Here is a 19,137-nt window from a genome sequence, read left to right on the forward strand (position 1 = left end):
AAGATTGCATCTCTGGCAACAGTGCCAGTGAGAGAGGCAACTGTTGGTGGCAGTGAAGGAGTTGATTGCTGGCAGGTGGTATATAGTAGTGGGATGCTGCATTGTGCTGTGCTGAATGAAACACAGTTACACAAAGCAGATGGTGGACTTTATTCCGCGTAGCACATCAGAGAGCAGTGATCAACAAGAGCGCGCAAAATTACCAGAGCCAAGGGGGATTAGCTCAAGTGGTAGAGCGCTCGCTTAGCATGCAAGAGGTAGCGGGATCAATGCCCGCATCCTCCAAAGGGAAAGCCTTCCTCAAGGGTGAGACCTGCTTTTCATTTTTTTTCTTCAGGCTCGGCACTGAGCGCTGTGGGAAAAGCCTCCCCTCTCTAGTCAAAACGCAAAGCAGGAGTCATCCTCGTAACATGTGCCATGGCGTTGACCCTCTCGGGCAGATGTGGCATCAGCCAATACCTTGACACAGAAGGACTAACACAAAGCATAAATTGCTTGCTTTGCCTGTCAGAAGTGGCGCAAGGCAGTGTTGGACCAAAGCAATCTATTACCCAAAGCACGGCCAGGCTTCCATGGCCAAGAGACAATAGTCCATTAGTGCCAAACGCGCAAGTGCCATGTAGAAGCTGAGAGTTTTCCACTGGTTTTATCACCACAATCGGGTCCCGCTTCCTTGACACAGAAGTGTGACAGACCCAACCAGAACAGGGCTTTTGGAGGGAACTAGGGGCTAGCCTTCTGCCCACTGATTAGGGCCCATGGAGAGAGCAGATCATTCTCCAATGACGGACAACAACATGATGAACGCTGAGAGCGAGGCTTGGATTATAACTCTGTATAAAGACAATAAATCTTCCCTTCTGGAGTGGATGGAAAGATGTAATATTAACCTTGTACAGGTCAACGGTCAGAGGAAATATGGTGGCCCTCATGCAGACTGGGTTGGAGAAGATCCTCTGTTTGGGACAGAAGTATTTATCAACAATCTCCCTTAAGAAATCTATGAACATATAAATGAATTGCACAGTTCAGACTGTTGGCATATCGTATGAGTTTTGTCTTATGATGGACACATTATGCAAGTGAAAGCAAACACCTGAAAGACAGCATGTGTGAGGGACTTGGTGTATCGAGGGCTGGGTTTGTTGCCGGGCTGTCTGCGGTGCGCTCCCTGATTAATCAAAGCATTTTGTGGGTGAAACAAAGCCCTTTGCCTAAGCAAAGAAACAGAGCTTGCCAGAGGAAAAAGCCAAGTTAGCAGAGGATGGTTTCGATCCATCGACCTCTGGGTTATGGGCCCAGCACGCTTCCGCTGCGCCACTCTGCTCCAGGTGGGAAGAAACAGCAAAAATAGGAGGATGTAATATGCTACCGGTCCCATGGGACAAAAACTCCAGGAAATTCTTTGGCTGGGAGGCCACCTGGCCTGGCGCTCGACGGCCACTTTCCACATTCTGCTTATAGAAGGCTTTGATGGGAAAAGATCTGTTCCTCTCTGTTTCAGGCAGCTCCTATTGACTTTGTAGAGTCTCACATGAGGCCAATGTAGAGCCCCTCCAAAGATCTCCTACGGATGTGAATGGGGAGTGGCTCCATCTGACTAAGTCGCAAGGTAGATTACTAGGCAGTGCCGTTGAGTTAGACAAGTCAACCCCAAGTCAAAGGTACTTAGAAAAAGCTCTGGCCCAGTCTTGGCTTTTCTTCTCCAATGGAAAGGCTTTCTAGCCTCAAAGATGCAATGGGCTGTCCTACATTTTCACAGTGGTGGTGTGTACGGCTGAAGAAAAGCATGTCTTTGGGTGGACTTGACCCACATCTGAATGTATTCACAGAGATGGCTACCAAGGCCTGAAGCAGGACTTTCTAAGACCTGCCAGGCGAGGCAAGCCGTCTGTTTCCTGCCAAAGAGCATTGGTGGTTCAGTGGTAGAATTCTCGCCTGCCACGCGGGAGGCCCGGGTTCGATTCCCGGCCAATGCAACTAGGGTGGCTTTGTATTTATCGTCCCACAGGTAGCTCAGTTCCCTGACGCCCCCGAGATCGAGTACCTTGTCAAGGCTCATGTATATTGTCTAGAACCTGCTAGTCGGTGTGAATGTTTTTGAAACCACCTCCTCCAAATGACATCATGGAAAGCCATGGGGCCATACCGAAGGAAACGGTTGTTAATCGCCCACGGACATGCTTGGAGGTGTGACTCTGCCGCCAAGGGTTCCATGGATAACACCACAACCCTCACTACTGGCTGGAGAAGGAGCTTCTTCCCAAGGGATTCTGCTGTCCAAGGTCTCAGGAAAGACAAAAGGGAACTCTGAGGAGGAAGAGTGAAAACCTTTGAAATTGGGAAAATGGAGGCTGTCTTGGTGTCTAGCGGACAGAGCCTAACCCATCAATGCTGACACGGAGAGGTGCCTGGAGTTATAGCTGTCTAACGTGGTAGGTGTTCTGCTGCCATCTGATGGTTGGTTTCCACATTGCATTCTGAGTGTTTTTAACTGGGTGATCTTAGACATATACAGCATTTAAATGTGAAGCTGCAAGTAGTAAAAAATGAGCAAATATATCTATGCTTTGAGTCTGTGGAATCTAGACCTAATGTGTCATGTCAATAGGCAGCGTACGGGGTAAAAAGGTGATCTTGAATCCTTTGCGCTTGAAGATTGCATCTCTGGCAACAGTGCCAGTGAGAGAGGCAACTGTTGGTGGCAGTGAAGGAGTTGATTGCTGGCAGGTGGTATATAGTAGTGGGATGCTGCATTGTGCTGTGCTGAATGAAACACAGTTACACAAAACAGATGGTGGACTTTATTCCGCGTAGCACATCAGAGAGCAGTGATCAACTAGAGCGCGCAAAAGTACCAGAGCCAAGGGGGATTAGCTCAAGTGGTAGAGCGCTCGCTTAGCATGCGAGAGGTAGCGGGATCAATGCCCGCATCCTCCAAAGGAAAGCCTTCCTCAAGGGTGAGACCTGCTTTTCATTTTTTTTCTTCAGGCTCGGCACTGAGCGCTGTGGGAAAAGCCTCCCCTCTCTAGTCAAAACGCCAAGCAGGAGTCATCCTCGTAACATGTGCCATGGCGTTGACCCTCTCGGGCAGATGTGGCATCAGCCAATACCTTGACACAGAAGGACTAACACAAAGCATAAATTGCTTGCTTTGCCTGTCAGAAGTGGCGCAAGGCAGTGTTGGACCAAAGCAATCTATTACCCAAAGCACGGCCAGGCTTCCATGGCCAAGAGACAATAGTCCATTAGTGCCAAACGCGCAAGTGCCATGTAGAAGCTGAGAGTTTTCCACTGGTTTTATCACCACAATCGGGTCCCGCTTCCTTGACACAGAAGTGTGACAGACCCAACCAGAACAGGGCTTTTGGAGGGAACTAGGGGCTAGCCTTCTGCCCACTGATTAGGGCCCATGGAGAGAGCAGATCATTCTCCAATGACGGACAACAACATGATGAACGCTGAGAGCGAGGCTTGGATTACAACTCTGTATAAAGACAATAAATCTTCCCTTCTGGAGTGGATGGAAAGATGTAATATTAACCTTGTACAGGTCAACGGTCAGAGAATATATGGTGGCCCTCATGCAGACTGGGTTGGAGAAGATCCTTTGTTTGGGACAGAAGTATTTATCAACAATCTCCCTTAAGAAATCTATGAACATATAAATGAATTGCACAGTTCAGACTGTTGGCATATCGTATGAGTTTTGTCTTATGATGGACACATTATGCAAGTGAAAGCAAACACCTGAAAGACAGCATGTGTGAGGGACTTGGTGTATCGAGGGCTGGGTTTGTTGCCGGGCTGTCTGCGGTGCGCTCCCTGATTAATCAAAGCATTTTGTGGGTGAAACAAAGCCCTTTGCCTAAGCAAAGAAACAGAGCTTGCCAGAGGAAAAAGCCAAGTTAGCAGAGGATGGTTTCGATCCATCGACCTCTGGGTTATGGGCCCAGCACGCTTCCGCTGCGCCACTCTGCTCCAGGTGGGAAGAAACAGCAAAAATAGGAGGATGTAATATGCTACCGGTCCCATGGGACAAAAACTCCAGGAAATTCTTTGGCTGGGAGGCCACCTGGCCTGGCGCTCGACGGCCACTTTCCACATTCTGCTTATAGAAGGCTTTGATGGGAAAAGATCTGTTCCTCTCTGTTTCAGGCAGCTCCTATTGACTTTGTAGAGTCTCACATGAGGCCAATGTAGAGCCCCTCCAAAGATCTCCTACGGATGTGAATGGGGAGTGGCTCCATCTGACTAAGTCGCAAGGTAGATTACTAGGCAGTGCCGTTGAGTTAGACAAGTCAACCCCAAGTCAAAGTTACTTAGAAAAAGCTCTGGCCCAGTCTTGGCTTTTCTTCTCCAATGGAAAGGCTTTCTAGCCTCAAAGATGCAATGGGCTGTCCTACATTTTCACAGTGGTGGTGTGTACGGCTGAAGAAAAGCATGTCTTTGGGTGGACTTGACCCACATCTGAATGTATTCACAGAGATGGCTACCAAGGCCTGAAGCAGGACTTTCTAAGACCTGCCAGGTGAGGCAAGCCATCTCTTTCCTGCCAAAGAGCATTGGTGGTTCAGTGGTAGAATTCTTGCCTGCCACGCGGGAGGCCCGGGTTCGATTCCCGGCCAATGCAACTAGGGTGGCTTTGTATTTATCGTCCCACAGGTAGCTCAGTTCCCTGACGCCCCCGAGATCGAGTACCTTGTCAAGGCTCATGTATATTATCTAGAACCTGCTAGTCGGTGTGAATGTTTTTGAAACCACCTCCTCCAAATGACATCGTGGAAAGCCATGGGGCCATACCGAAGGAAACGGTTGTTAATCGCCCACGGACATGCTTGGAGGTGTGACTCTGCCGCCAAGGGTTCCATGGATAACACCACAACCCCCACTACTGGCTGGAGAAGGAGCTTCTTCCCAAGGGATTCTGCTGTCCAAGGTCTCAGGAAAGACAAAAGGGAACTCTGAGGAGGAAGAGTGAAAACCTTTGAAATTGGGAAAATGGAGGCTGTCTTGGTGTCTAGCGGACAGAGCCTAACCCATCAATGCTGACACGGAGAGGTGCCTGGAGTTATAGCTGTCTAACGTGGTAGGTGTTCTGCTGCCATCTGATGGTTGGTTTCCACATTGCATTCTGAGTGTTTTTAACTGGGTGATCTTAGACATATACAGCATTTAAATGTGAAGCTGCAAGTAGTAAAAAATGAGCAAATATATCTATGCTTTGAGTCTGTGGAATCTAGACCTAATGTGTCATGTCAATAGGCAGCGTACGGGGTAAAAAGGTGATCTTGAATCCTTTGCGCTTGAAGATTGCATCTCTGGCAACAGTGCCAGTGAGAGAGGCAACTGTTGGTGGCAGTGAAGGAGTTGATTGCTGGCAGGTGGTATATAGTAGTGGGATGCTGCATTGTGCTGTGCTGAATGAAACACAGTTACACAAAACAGATGGTGGACTTTATTCCGCGTAGCACATCAGAGAGCAGTGATCAACTAGAGCGCGCAAAAGTTCCAGAGCCAAGGGGGATTAGCTCAAGTGGTAGAGCGCTCGCTTAGCATGCGAGAGGTAGCGGGATCAATGCCCGCATCCTCCAAAGGAAAGCCTTCCTCAAGGGTGAGACCTGCTTTTCATTTTTTTTCTTCAGGCTCGGCACTGAGCGCTGTGGGAAAAGCCTCCCCTCTCTAGTCAAAACGCAAAGCAGGAGTCATCCTCGTAACATGTGCCATGGCGTTGACCCTCTCGGGCAGATGTGGCATCAGCCAATACCTTGACACAGAAGGACTAACACAAAGCATAAATTGCTTGCTTTGCCTGTCAGAAGTGGCGCAAGGCAGTGTTGGACCAAAGCAATCTATTACCCAAAGCACGGCCAGGCTTCCATGGCCAAGAGACAATAGTCCATTAGTGCCAAACGCGCAAGTGCCATGTAGAAGCTGAGAGTTTTCCACTGGTTTTATCACCACAATCGGGTCCCGCTTCCTTGACACAGAAGTGTGACAGACCCAACCAGAACAGGGCTTTTGGAGGGAACTAGGGGCTAGCCTTCTGCCCACTGATTAGGGCCCATGGAGAGAGCAGATCATTCTCCAATGACGGACAACAACATGATGAACGCTGAGAGCGAGGCTTGGATTACAACTCTGTATAAAGACAATAAATCTTCCCTTCTGGAGTGGATGGAAAGATGTAATATTAACCTTGTACAGGTCAACGGTCAGAGGAAATATGGTGGCCCTCATGCAGACTGGGTTGGAGAAGATCCTCTGTTTGGGACAGAAGTATTTATCAACAATCTCCCTTAAGAAATCTATGAACATATAAATGAATTGCACAGTTCAGACTGTTGGCATATCGTATGAGTTTTGTCTTATGATGGACACATTATGCAAGTGAAAGCAAACACCTGAAAGACAGCATGTGTGAGGGACTTGGTGTATCGAGGGCTGGGTTTGTTGCCGGGCTGTCTGCGGTGCGCTCCCTGATTAATCAAAGCATTTTGTGGGTGAAACAAAGCCCTTTGCCTAAGCAAAGAAACAGAGCTTGCCAGAGGAAAAAGCCAAGTTAGCAGAGGATGGTTTCGATCCATCGACCTCTGGGTTATGGGCCCAGCACGCTTCCGCTGCGCCACTCTGCTCCAGGTGGGAAGAAATAGCAAAAATAGGAGGATGTAATATGCTACCGGTCCCATGGGACAAAAACTCCAGGAAATTCTTTGGCTAGGAGGCCACCTGGCCTGGCGCTCGATGGCCACTTTCCACATTCTGCTTATAGAAGGCTTTGATGGGAAAAGATCTGTTCCTCTCTGTTTCAGGCAGCTCCTATTGACTTTGTAGAGTCTCACATGAGGCCAATGTAGAGCCCCTCCAAAGATCTCCTACGGATGTGAATGGGGAGTGGCTCCATCTGACTAAGTCGCAAGGTAGATTACTAGGCAGTGCCATTGAGTTAGACAAGTCAACCCCAAGTCAAAGGTACTTAGAAAAAGCTCTGGCCCAGTCTTGGCTTTTCTTCTCCAATGGAAAGGCTTTCTAGCCTCAAAGATGCAATGGGCTGTCCTACATTTTCACAGTGGTGGTGTGTACGGCTGAAGAAAAGCATGTCTTTGGGTGGACTTGACCCACATCTGAATGTATTCACAGAGATGGCTACCAAGGCCTGAAGCAGGACTTTCTAAGACCTGCCAGGCGAGGCAAGCCGTCTGTTTCCTGCCAAAGAGCATTGGTGGTTCAGTGGTAGAATTCTCGCCTGCCACGCGGGAGGCCCGGGTTCGATTCCCGGCCAATGCAACTAGGGTGGCTTTGTATTTATCGTCCCACAGGTAGCTCAGTTCCCTGACGCCCCCGAGATCGAGTACCTTGTCAAGGCTCATGTATATTGTCTAGAACCTGCTAGTCGGTGTGAATGTTTTTGAAACCACCTCCTCCAAATGACATCATGGAAAGCCATGGGGCCATACCGAAGGAAACGGTTGTTAATCGCCCACGGACATGCTTGGAGGTGTGACTCTGCCGCCAAGGGTTCCATGGATAACACCACAACCCTCACTACTGGCTGGAGAAGGAGCTTCTTCCCAAGGGATTCTGCTGTCCAAGGTCTCAGGAAAGACAAAAGGGAACTCTGAGGAGGAAGAGTGAAAACCTTTGAAATTGGGAAAATGGAGGCTGTCTTGGTGTCTAGCGGACAGAGCCTAACCCATCAATGCTGACACGGAGAGGTGCCTGGAGTTATAGCTGTCTAACGTGGTAGGTGTTCTGCTGCCATCTGATGGTTGGTTTCCACATTGCATTCTGAGTGTTTTTAACTGGGTGATCTTAGACATATACAGCATTTAAATGTGAAGCTGCAAGTAGTAAAAAATGAGCAAATATATCTATGCTTTGAGTCTGTGGAATCTAGACCTAATGTGTCATGTCAATAGGCAGCGTACGGGGTAAAAAGGTGATCTTGAATCCTTTGCGCTTGAAGATTGCATCTCTGGCAACAGTGCCAGTGAGAGAGGCAACTGTTGGTGGCAGTGAAGGAGTTGATTGCTGGCAGGTGGTATATAGTAGTGGGATGCTGCATTGTGCTGTGCTGAATGAAACACAGTTACACAAAACAGATGGTGGACTTTATTCCGCGTAGCACATCAGAGAGCAGTGATCAACTAGAGCGCGCAAAAGTACCAGAGCAAAGGGCGATTAGCTCAAGTGGTAGAGCGCTCGCTTAGCATGCGAGAGGTAGCGGGATCAATGCCCGCATCCTCCAAAGGAAAGCCTTCCTCAAGGGTGAGACCTGCTTTTCATTTTTTTTCTTCAGGCTCGGCACTGAGCGCTGTGGGAAAAGCCTCCCCTCTCTAGTCAAAACGCCAAGCAGGAGTCATCCTCGTAACATGTGCCATGGCGTTGACCCTCTCGGGCAGATGTGGCATCAGCCAATACCTTGACACAGAAGGACTAACACAAAGCATAAATTGCTTGCTTTGCCTGTCAGAAGTGGCGCAAGGCAGTGTTGGACCAAAGCAATCTATTACCCAAAGCACGGCCAGGCTTCCATGGCCAAGAGACAATAGTCCATTAGTGCCAAACGCGCAAGTGCCATGTGGAAGCTGAGAGTTTTCCACTGGTTTTATCACCACAATCGGGTCCCGCTTCCTTGACACAGAAGTGTGACAGACCCAACCAGAACAGGGCTTTTGGAGGGAACTAGGGGCTAGCCTTCTGCCCACTGATTAGGGCCCATGGAGAGAGCAGATCATTCTCCAATGACGGACAACAACATGATGAACGCTGAGAGCGAGGCTTGGATTACAACTCTGTATAAAGACAATAAATCTTCCCTTCTGGAGTGGATGGAAAGATGTAATATTAACCTTGTACAGGTCAACGGTCAGAGGAAATATGGTGGCCCTCATGCAGACTGGGTTGGAGAAGATCCTCTGTTTGGGACAGAAGTATTTATCAACAATCTCCCTTAAGAAATCTATGAACATATAAATGAATTGCACAGTTCAGACTGTTGGCATATCGTATGAGTTTTGTCTTATGATGGACACATTATGCAAGTGAAAGCAAACACCTGAAAGACAGCATGTGTGAGGGACTTGGTGTATCGAGGGCTGGGTTTGTTGCCGGGCTGTCTGCGGTGCGCTCCCTGATTAATCAAAGCATTTTGTGGGTGAAACAAAGCCCTTTGCCTAAGCAAAGAAACAGAGCTTGCCAGAGGAAAAAGCCAAGTTAGCAGAGGATGGTTTCGATCCATCGACCTCTGGGTTATGGGCCCAGCACGCTTCCGCTGCGCCACTCTGCTCCAGGTGGGAAGAAATAGCAAAAATAGGAGGATGTAATATGCTACCGGTCCCATGGGACAAAAACTCCAGGAAATTCTTTGGCTGGGAGGCCACCTGGCCTGGCGCTCGACGGCCACTTTCCACATTCTGCTTATAGAAGGCTTTGATGGGAAAAGATCTGTTCCTCTCTGTTTCAGGCAGCTCCTATTGACTTTGTAGAGTCTCACATGAGGCCAATGTAGAGCCCCTCCAAAGATCTCCTACGGATGTGAATGGGGAGTGGCTCCATCTGACTAAGTCGCAAGGTAGATTACTAGGCAGTGCCGTTGAGTTAGACAAGTCAACCCCAAGTCAAAGGTACTTAGAAAAAGCTCTGGCCCAGTCTTGGCTTTTCTTCTCCAATGGAAAGGCTTTCTAGCCTCAAAGATGCAATGGGCTGTCCTACATTTTCACAGTGGTGGTGTGTACGGCTGAAGAAAAGCATGTCTTTGGGTGGACTTGACCCACATCTGAATGTATTCACAGAGATGGCTACCAAGGCCTGAAGCAGGACTTTCTAAGACCTGCCAGGCGAGGCAAGCCATCTGTTTCCTGCCAAAGAGCTTTGGTGGTTCAGTGGTAGAATTCTTGCCTGCCACACGGGAGGCCCGGGTTCGATTCCCGGCCAATGCAACTAGGGTGGCTTTGTATTTATCGTCCCACAGGTAGCTCAGTTTCCTGACGCCCCCGAGATCGAGTACCTTGTCAAGGCTCATGTATATTGTCTAGAACCTGCTAGTCGGTGTGAATGTTTTTGAAACCACCTCCTCCAAATGACATCATGGAAAGCCATGGGGCCATACCGAAGGAAACGGTTGTTAATCGCCCACGGACATGCTTGGAGGTGTGACTCTGCCGCCAAGGGTTCCATGGATAAGACCACAACCCTCAATACTGGCTGGAGAAGGAGCTTCTTCCCAAGGGATTCTGCTGTCCAAGGTCTCAGGAAAGACAAAAGGGAACTCTGAGGAGGAAGAGTGAAAACCTTTGAAATTGGGAAAATGGAGGCTGTCTTGGTGTCTAGCGGACAGAGCCTAACCCATCAATGCTGACACGGAGAGGTGCCTGGAGTTATCGCTGTCTAACGTTGTAGGTGTTCTGCTGCCATCTGATGGTTGGTTTCCACATTGCATTCTGGGTGTTTTTAACTGGGTGATCTTAGACATATACAGCATTTAAATGTGAAGCTGCAAGTAGTAAAAAATGAGCAAATATATCTATGCTTTGAGTCTGTGGAATCTAGACCTAATGTGTCATGTCAATAGGCAGCGTACGGGGTAAAAAGGTGATCTTGAATCCTTTGCGCTTGAAGATTGCATCTCTGGCAACAGTGCCAGTGAGAGAGGCAACTGTTGGTGGCAGTGAAGGAGTTGATTGCTGGCAGGTGGTATATAGTAGTGGGATGCTGCATTGTGCTGTGCTGAATGAAACACAGTTACACAAAACAGATGGTGGACTTTATTCCGCGTAGCACATCAGAGAGCAGTGATCAACTAGAGCGCGCAAAAGATCCAGAGCCAAGGGGGATTAGCTCAAGTGGTAGAGCGCTCGCTTAGCATGCGAGAGGTAGCGGGATCAATGCCCGCATCCTCCAAAGGAAAGCCTTCCTCAAGGGTGAGACCTGCTTTTCATTTTTTTTCTTCAGGCTCGGCACTGAGCGCTGTGGGAAAAGCCTCCCCTCTCTAGTCAAAACGCCAAGCAGGAGTCATCCTCGTAACATGTGCCATGGCGTTGACCCTCTCGGGCAGATGTGGCATCAGCCAATACCTTGACACAGAAGGACTAACACAAAGCATAAATTGCTTGCTTTGCCTGTCAGAAGTGGCGCAAGGCAGTGTTGGACCAAAGCAATCTATTACCCAAAGCACGGCCAGGCTTCCATGGCCAAGAGACAATAGTCCATTAGTGCCAAACGCGCAAGTGCCATGTGGAAGCTGAGAGTTTTCCACTGGTTTTATCACCACAATCGGGTCCCGCTTCCTTGACACAGAAGTGTGACAGACCCAACCAGAACAGGGCTTTTGGAGGGAACTAGGGGCTAGCCTTCTGCCCACTGATTAGGGCCCATGGAGAGAGCAGATCATTCTCCAATGACGGACAACAACATGATGAACGCTGAGAGCGAGGCTTGGATTACAACTCTGTATAAAGACAATAAATCTTCCCTTCTGGAGTGGATGGAAAGATGTAATATTAACCTTGTACAGGTCAACGGTCAGAGGAAATATGGTGGCCCTCATGCAGACTGGGTTGGAGAAGATCCTCTGTTTGGGACAGAAGTATTTATCAACAATCTCCCTTAAGAAATCTATGAACATATAAATGAATTGCACAGTTCAGACTGTTGGCATATCGTATGAGTTTTGTCTTATGATGGACACATTATGCAAGTGAAAGCAAACACCTGAAAGACAGCATGTGTGAGGGACTTGGTGTATCGAGGGCTGGGTTTGTTGCCGGGCTGTCTGCGGTGCGCTCCCTGATTAATCAAAGCATTTTGTGGGTGAAACAAAGCCCTTTGCCTAAGCAAAGAAACAGAGCTTGCCAGAGGAAAAAGCCAAGTTAGCAGAGGATGGTTTCGATCCATCGACCTCTGGGTTATGGGCCCAGCACGCTTCCGCTGCGCCACTCTGCTCCAGGTGGGAAGAAACAGCAAAAATAGGAGGATATAATATGCTACCGGTCCCATGGGACAAAAACTCCAGGAAATTCTTTGGCTGGGAGGCCACCTGGCCTGGCGCTCGACGGCCACTTTCCACATTCTGCTTATAGAAGGCTTTGATGGGAAAAGATCTGTTCCTCTCTGTTTCAGGCAGCTCCTATTGACTTTGTAGAGTCTCACATGAGGCCAATGTAGAGCCCCTCCAAAGATCTCCTACGGATGTGAATGGGGAGTGGCTCCATCTGACTAAGTCGCAAGGTAGATTACTAGGCAGTGCCATTGAGTTAGACAAGTCAACCCCAAGTCAAAGGTACTTAGAAAAAGCTCTGGCCCAGTCTTGGCTTTTCTTCTCCAATGGAAAGGCTTTCTAGCCTCAAAGATGCAATGGGCTGTCCTACATTTTCACAGTGGTGGTGTGTACGGCTGAAGAAAAGCATGTCTTTGGGTGGACTTGACCCACATCTGAATGTATTCACAGAGATGGCTACCAAGGCCTGAAGCAGGACTTTCTAAGACCTGCCAGGCGAGGCAAGCGATCTGTTTCCTGCCAAAGAGCATTGGTGGTTCAGTGGTAGAATTCTCGCCTGCCACGCGGGAGGCCCGGGTTCGATTCCCGGCCAATGCAACTAGGGTGGCTTTGTATTTATCGTCCCACAGGTAGCTCAGTTCCCTGACGCCCCCGAGATCGAGTACCTTGTCAAGGCTCATGTATATTGTCTAGAACCTGCTAGTCGGTGTGAATGTTTTTGAAACCACCTCCTCCAAATGACATCATGGAAAGCCATGGGGCCATACCGAAGGAAACGGTTGTTAATCGCCCACGGACATGCTTGGAGGTGTGACTCTGCCGCCAAGGGTTCCATGGATAACACCACAACCCTCACTACTGGCTGGAGAAGGAGCTTCTTCCCAAGGGATTCTGCTGTCCAAGGTCTCAGGAAAGACAAAAGGGAACTCTGAGGAGGAAGAGTGAAAACCTTTGAAATTGGGAAAATGGAGGCTGTCTTGGTGTCTAGCGGCCAGAGCCTAACCCATCAATGCTGACACGGAGAGGTGCCTGGAGTTATAGCTGTCTAACGTGGTAGGTGTTCTGCTGCCATCTGATGGTTGGTTTCCACATTGCATTCTGGGTGTTTTTAACTGGGTGATCTTAGACATATACAGCATTTAAATGTGAAGCTGCAAGTAGTAAAAAATGAGCAAATATATCTATGCTTTGAGTCTGTGGAATCTAGAGCTAATGTGTCATGTCAATAGGCAGCGTACGGGGTAAAAAGGTGATCTTGAATCCTTTGCGCTTGAAGATTGCATCTCTGGCAACAGTGCCAGTGAGAGAGGCAACTGTTGGTGGCAGTGAAGGAGTTGATTGCTGGCAGGTGGTATATAGTAGTGGGATGCTGCATTGTGCTGTGCTGAATGAAACACAGTTACACAAAACAGATGGTGGACTTTATTCCGCGTAGCACATCAGAGAGCAGTGATCAACTAGAGCGCGCAAAAGTACCAGAGCTAACGGGGATTAGCTCAAGTGGTAGAGTGCTCGCTTAGCATGCGAGAGGTAGCGGGATCAATGCCCGCATCCTCCAAAGGAAAGCCTTCCTCAAGGGTGAGACCTGCTTTTCATTTTTTTTCTTCAGGCTCGGCACTGAGCGCTGTGGGAAAAGCCTCCCCTCTCTAGTCAAAACGCCAAGCAGGAGTCATCCTCGTAACATGTGCCATGGCGTTGACCCTCTCGGGCAGATGTGGCATCAGCCAATACCTTGACACAGAAGGACTAACACAAAGCATAAATTGCTTCCTTTGCCTGTCAGAAGTGGCGCAAGGCAGTGTTGGACCAAAGCAATCTATTACCCAAAGCACGGCCAGGCTTCCATGGCCAAGAGACAATAGTCCATTAGTGCCAAACGCGCAAGTGCCATATAGAAGCTGAGAGTTTTCCACTGGTTTTATCACCACAATCGGGTCCCGCTTCCTTGACACAGAAGTGTGACAGACCCAACCAGAACAGGGCTTTTGGAGGGAACTAGGGGCTAGCCTTCTGCCCACTGATTAGGGCCCATGGAGAGAGCAGATCATTCTCCAATGACGGACAACAACATGATGAACGCTGAGAGCGAGGCTTGGATTACAACTCTGTATAAAGACAATAAATCTTCCCTTCTGGAGTGGATGGAAAGATGTAATATTAACCTTGTACAGGTCAACGGTCAGAGGAAATATGGTGGCCCTCATGCAGACTGGGTTGGAGAAGATCCTCTGTTTGGGACAGAAGTATTTATCAACAATCTCCCTTAAGAAATCTATGAACATATAAATGAATTGCACAGTTCAGACTGTTGGCATATCGTATGAGTTTTGTCTTATGATGGACACATTATGCAAGTGAAAGCAAACACCTGAAAGACAGCATGGGTGAGGGACTTGGTGTATCGAGGGCTGGGTTTGTTGCCGGGCTGTCTGCGGTGCGCTCCCTGATTAATCAAAGCATTTTGTGGGTGAAACAAAGCCCTTTGCCTAAGCAAAGAAACAGAGCTTGCCAGAGGAAAAAGCCAAGTTAGCAGAGGATGGTTTCGATCCATCGACCTCTGGGTTATGGGCCCAGCACGCTTCCGCTGCGCCACTCTGCTCCAGGTGGGAAGAAGTAGCAAAAATAGGAGGATGTAATATGCTACCGGTCCCATGGGACAAAAACTCCAGGAAATTCTTTGGCTGGGAGGCCACCTGGCCTGGCGCTCGACGGCCACTTTCCACATTCTGCTTATAGAAGGCTTTGATGGGAAAAGATCTGTTCCTCTCTGTTTCAGGCAGCTCCTATTGACTTTGTAGAGTCTCACATGAGGCCAATGTAGAGCCCCTCCAAAGATCTCCTACGGATGTGAATGGGGAGTGGCTCCATCTGACTAAGTCGCAAGGTAGATTACTAGGCAGTGCCGTTGAGTTAGACAAGTCAACCCCAAGTCAAAGGTACTTAGAAAAAGCTCTGGCCCAGTCTTGGCTTTTCTTCTCCAATGGAAAGGCTTTCTAGCCTCAAAGATGCAATGGGCTGTCCTACATTTTCACAGTGGTGGTGTGTACGGCTGAAGAAAAGCATGTCTTTGGGTGGACTTGACCCACATCTGAATGTATTCACAGAGATGGCTACCAAGGCCTGAAGCAGGACTTTCTAAGACCTGCCAGGCGAGGCAAGCCGTCTGTTTCATGCCAAGGAGCATTGGTGGTTCAGTGGTAGAATTCTCGCCTGCCACGCGGGAGGCCCGGGTTCGATTCCCGGCCAATGCAACTAGGGTGGCTTTGTATTTATCGTCCCACAGGTAGCTCAGTTCCCTGACGCCCCCGAGATCGAGTACCTTGTCAAGGCTCATGTATATTGTCTAGAACCTGCTAGTCGGTGTGAATGTTTTTGAAACCACCTCCTCCAAATGACATCATGGAAAGCCATGGGGCCATACCGAAGGAAACGGTTGTTAATCGCCCACGGACATGCTTGGAGGTGTGACTCTGCCGCCAAGGGTTCCATGGATAACACCACAACCCTCACTACTGGCTGGAGAAGGAGCTTCTTCCCAAGGGATTCTGCTGTCCAAGGTCTCAGGAAAGACAAAAGGGAACTCTGAGGAGGAAGAGTGAAAACCTTTGAAATTGGGAAAATGGAGGCTGTCTTGGTGTCTAGCGGACAGAGCCTAACCCATCAATGCTGACACGGAGAGGTGCCTGGAGTTATAGCTGTCTAACGTGGTAGGTGTTCTGCTGCCATCTGATGGTTGGTTTCCACATTGCATTCTGAATGTTTTTAACTGGGTGATCTTAGACATATACAGCATTTAAATGTGAAGCTGCAAGTAGTAAAAAATGAGCAAATATATCTATGCTTTGAGTCTGTGGAATCTAGACCTAATGTGTCATGTCAATAGGCAGCGTACGGGGTAAAAAGGTGATCTTGAATCCTTTGCGCTTGAAGATTGCATCTCTGGCAACAGTGCCAGTGAGAGAGGCAACTGTTGGTGGCAGTGAAGGAGTTGATTGCTGGCAGGTGGTATATAGTAGTGGGATGCTGCATTGTGCTGTGCTGAATGAAACACAGTTACACAAAACAGATGGTGGACTTTATTCCGCGTAGCACATCAGAGAGCAGTGATCAACTAGAGCGCGCAAAAGTACCAGAGCCAAGGGGGATTAGCTCAAGTGGTAGAGCGCTCGCTTAGCATGCGAGAGGTAGCGGGATCAATGCCCGCATCCTCCAAAGGAAAGCCTTCCTCAAGGGTGAGACCTGCTTTTCATTTTTTTTCTTCAGGCTCGGCACTGAGCGCTGTGGGAAAAGCCTCCCCTCTCTAGTCAAAACGCCAAGCAGGAGTCATCCTCGTAACATGTGCCATGGCGATGACCCTCTCGGGCAGATGTGGCATCAGCCAATACCTTGACACAGAAGGACTAACACAAAGCATAAATTGCTTGCTTTGCCTGTCAGAAGTGGTGCAAGGCAGTGTTGGACCAAAGCAATCTATTACCCAAAGCACGGCCAGGCTTCCATGGCCAAGAGACAATAGTCCATTAGTGCCAAACGCGCAAGTGCCATGTAGAAGCTGAGAGTTTTCCACTGGTTTTATCACCACAATCGGGTCCCGCTTCCTTGACACAGAAGTGTGAAAGACCCAACCAGAACAGGGCTTTTGGAGGGAACTAGGGGTTAGCCTTCTGCCCACTGATTAGGGCCCATGGAGAGAGCAGATCATTCTCCAATGACGGACAACAACATGATGAACGCTGAGAGCGAGGCTTGGATTACAACTCTGTATAAAGACAATAAATCTTCCCTTCTGGAGTGGATGGAAAGATGTAATATTAACCTTGTACAGGTCAACGGTCAGAGGAAATATGGTGGCCCTGATGCAGACTGGGTTGGAGAAGATCCTGTTTGGGACAGAAGTATTTATCAACAATCTCCCTTAAGAAATCTATGAACATATAAATGAATTGCACAGTTCAGACTGTTGGCATATCGTATGAGTTTTGTCTTATGATGGACACATTATGCAAGTGAAAGCAAACACCTGAAAGACAGCATGTGTGAGGGACTTGGTGTATCGAGGGCTGGGTTTGTTGCCGGGCTGTCTGCGGTGCGCTCCCTGATTAATCAAAGCATTTTGTGGGTGAAACAAAGCCCTTTGCCTAAGCAAAGAAACAGAGCTTGCCAGAGGAAAAAGCCAAGTTAGCAGAGGATGGTTTCGATCCATCGACCTCTGGGTTATGGGCCCAGCACGCTTCCGCTGCGCCACTCTGCTCCAGGTGGGAAGAAACAGCAAAAATAGGAGGATGTAATATGCTACCGGTCCCATGGGACAAAAACTCCAGGAAATTCTTTGGCTGGGAGGCCACCTGGCCTGGCGCTCGATGGCCACTTTCCACATTCTGCTTATAGAAGGCTTTGATGGGAAAAGATCTGTTCCTCTCTGTTTCAGGCAGCTCCTATTGACTTTGTAGAGTCTCACATGAGGCCAATGTAGAGCCCCTCCAAAGATCTCCTACGGATGTGAATGGGGAGTGGCTCCATCTGACTAAGTCGCAAGGTAGATTACTAGGCAGTGCCGTTGAGTTAGACAAGTCAACCCCAAGTCAAAGGTACTTAGAAAAAGCTCTGGCCCAGTCTTGGCTTTTCTTCTCCAATGGAAAGGCTTTCTAGCCTCAAAGATGCAATGGGCTGTCCTACATTTTCACAGTGGTGGTGTGTACGGCTGAAGAAAAGCATGTCTTTGGGTGGACTTGACCCACATCTGAATGTATTCACAGAGATGGCTACCAAGGCCTGAAGCAGGACTTTCTAAGACCTGCCAGGTGAGGCAAGCCATCTGTTTCCTGCCAAAGAGCATTGGTGGTTCAGTGTTAGAATTCTCGCCTGCCACGCGGGAGGCCCGGGTTCGATTCCCGGCCAATGCAACTAGGGTGGTTTTGTATTTATCATCCCACAGGTAGCTCAGTTCCCTGACGCCCCCGAGATCGAGTACCTTGTCAAGGCTCATGTATATTATCTAGAACCTGCTAGTCGGTGTGAATGTTTTTGAAACCACCTCCTCCAAATGACATCATGGAAAGCCGTGGGGCCATACCGAAGGAAACGGTTGTTAATCGCCCACGGACATGCTTGGAGGTGTGACTCTGCCGCCAAGGGTTCCATGGATAACACCACAACCCTCACTACTGGCTGGAGAAGGAGCTTCTTCCCAAGGGATTCTGCTGTCCAAGGTCTCAGGAAAGACAAAAGGGAACTCTGAGGAGGAAGAGTGAAAACCTTTGAAATTGGGAAAATGGAGGCTGTCTTGGTGTCTAGCGGACAGAGCCTAACCCATCAATGCTGACACGGAGAGGTGCCTGGAGTTATAGCTGTCTAACGTGGTAGGTGTTCTGCTGCCATCTGATGGTTGGTTTCCACATTGCATTCTGAGTGTTTTTAACTGGGTGATCTTAGACATATACAGCATTTAAATGTGAAGCTGCAAGTAGTAAAAAATGAGCAAATATATCTATGCTTTGAGTCTGTGGAATCTAGACCTAATGTGTCATGTCAATAGGCAGCGTACGGGGTAAAAAGGTGATCTTGAATCCTTTGCGCTTGAAGATTGCATCTCTGGCAACAGTGCCAGTGAGAGAGGCAACTGTTGGTGGCAGTGAAGGAGTTGATTGCTGGCAGGTGGTATATAGTAGTGGGATGCTGCATTGTGCTGTGCTGAATGAAACACAGTTACACAAAACAGATGGTGGACTTTATTCCGCGTAGCACATCAGAGAGCAGTGATCAACTAGAGCGCGCAAAAGTACCAGGGCCAAGGGGGATTAGCTCAAGTGGTAGAGCGCTCGCTTAGCATGCGAGAGGTAGCGGGATCAATGCCCGCATCCTCCAAAGGAAAGCCTTCCTCAAGGGTGAGACCTGCTTTTCATTTTTTTTCTTCAGGCTCGGCACTGAGCGCTGTGGGAAAAGCCTCCCCTCTCTAGTCAAAACGCCAAGCAGGAGTCATCCTCGTAACATGTGCCATGGCGTTGACCCTCTCGGGCAGATGTGGCATCAGCCAATACCTTGACACAGAAGGACTAACACAAAGCATAAATTGCTTGCTTTGCCTGTCAGAAGTGGCGCAAGGCAGTGTTGGACCAAAGCAATCTATTACCCAAAGCACG

The 19,137-nt window shown here is 48.7% G+C and overlaps 10 non-coding genes across 10 annotated transcripts; all 10 read left to right on the forward strand.

Annotated features, from left to right (window-relative positions):
- Nucleotides 1–1,908: 1,908 nt before the first annotated feature.
- On the forward strand, nucleotides 1,909–1,979 carry TRNAG-GCC (transfer RNA glycine (anticodon GCC)). Its single transcript has one exon. It is a non-coding gene; the product is annotated as a tRNA-Gly (tRNA).
- An 888-nt stretch (nucleotides 1,980–2,867) lies between these two features.
- TRNAA-AGC (transfer RNA alanine (anticodon AGC)) lies at nucleotides 2,868–2,940 on the forward strand. Its single transcript has one exon. It is a non-coding gene; the product is annotated as a tRNA-Ala (tRNA).
- Nucleotides 2,941–4,562: 1,622 nt separating this feature from the next.
- Nucleotides 4,563–4,633, forward strand: TRNAG-GCC (transfer RNA glycine (anticodon GCC)). The gene has a single exon. It is a non-coding gene; the product is annotated as a tRNA-Gly (tRNA).
- Nucleotides 4,634–5,521: 888 nt separating this feature from the next.
- Nucleotides 5,522–5,594, forward strand: TRNAA-AGC (transfer RNA alanine (anticodon AGC)). Its single transcript has one exon. It is a non-coding gene; the product is annotated as a tRNA-Ala (tRNA).
- A 1,622-nt stretch (nucleotides 5,595–7,216) lies between these two features.
- Nucleotides 7,217–7,287, forward strand: TRNAG-GCC (transfer RNA glycine (anticodon GCC)). The gene has a single exon. It is a non-coding gene; the product is annotated as a tRNA-Gly (tRNA).
- Nucleotides 7,288–10,829: 3,542 nt separating this feature from the next.
- On the forward strand, nucleotides 10,830–10,902 carry TRNAA-AGC (transfer RNA alanine (anticodon AGC)). The gene has a single exon. It is a non-coding gene; the product is annotated as a tRNA-Ala (tRNA).
- Nucleotides 10,903–12,524: 1,622 nt separating this feature from the next.
- On the forward strand, nucleotides 12,525–12,595 carry TRNAG-GCC (transfer RNA glycine (anticodon GCC)). The gene has a single exon. It is a non-coding gene; the product is annotated as a tRNA-Gly (tRNA).
- A 2,583-nt stretch (nucleotides 12,596–15,178) lies between these two features.
- On the forward strand, nucleotides 15,179–15,249 carry TRNAG-GCC (transfer RNA glycine (anticodon GCC)). Its single transcript has one exon. It is a non-coding gene; the product is annotated as a tRNA-Gly (tRNA).
- Nucleotides 15,250–16,137: 888 nt separating this feature from the next.
- On the forward strand, nucleotides 16,138–16,210 carry TRNAA-AGC (transfer RNA alanine (anticodon AGC)). Its single transcript has one exon. It is a non-coding gene; the product is annotated as a tRNA-Ala (tRNA).
- Nucleotides 16,211–18,789: 2,579 nt separating this feature from the next.
- TRNAA-AGC (transfer RNA alanine (anticodon AGC)) lies at nucleotides 18,790–18,862 on the forward strand. Its single transcript has one exon. It is a non-coding gene; the product is annotated as a tRNA-Ala (tRNA).
- The last annotated feature ends 275 nt before the right edge of the window (nucleotides 18,863–19,137 follow it).

The sequence above is a fragment of the Staurois parvus genome, unplaced genomic scaffold (genome assembly GCF_062004578.1).
Source record: "Staurois parvus isolate SC_StPar_1 unplaced genomic scaffold, SC_StPar_1.0 ptg000860l, whole genome shotgun sequence".
Classification (NCBI taxonomy): Eukaryota; Metazoa; Chordata; class Amphibia; order Anura; family Ranidae; genus Staurois; species Staurois parvus.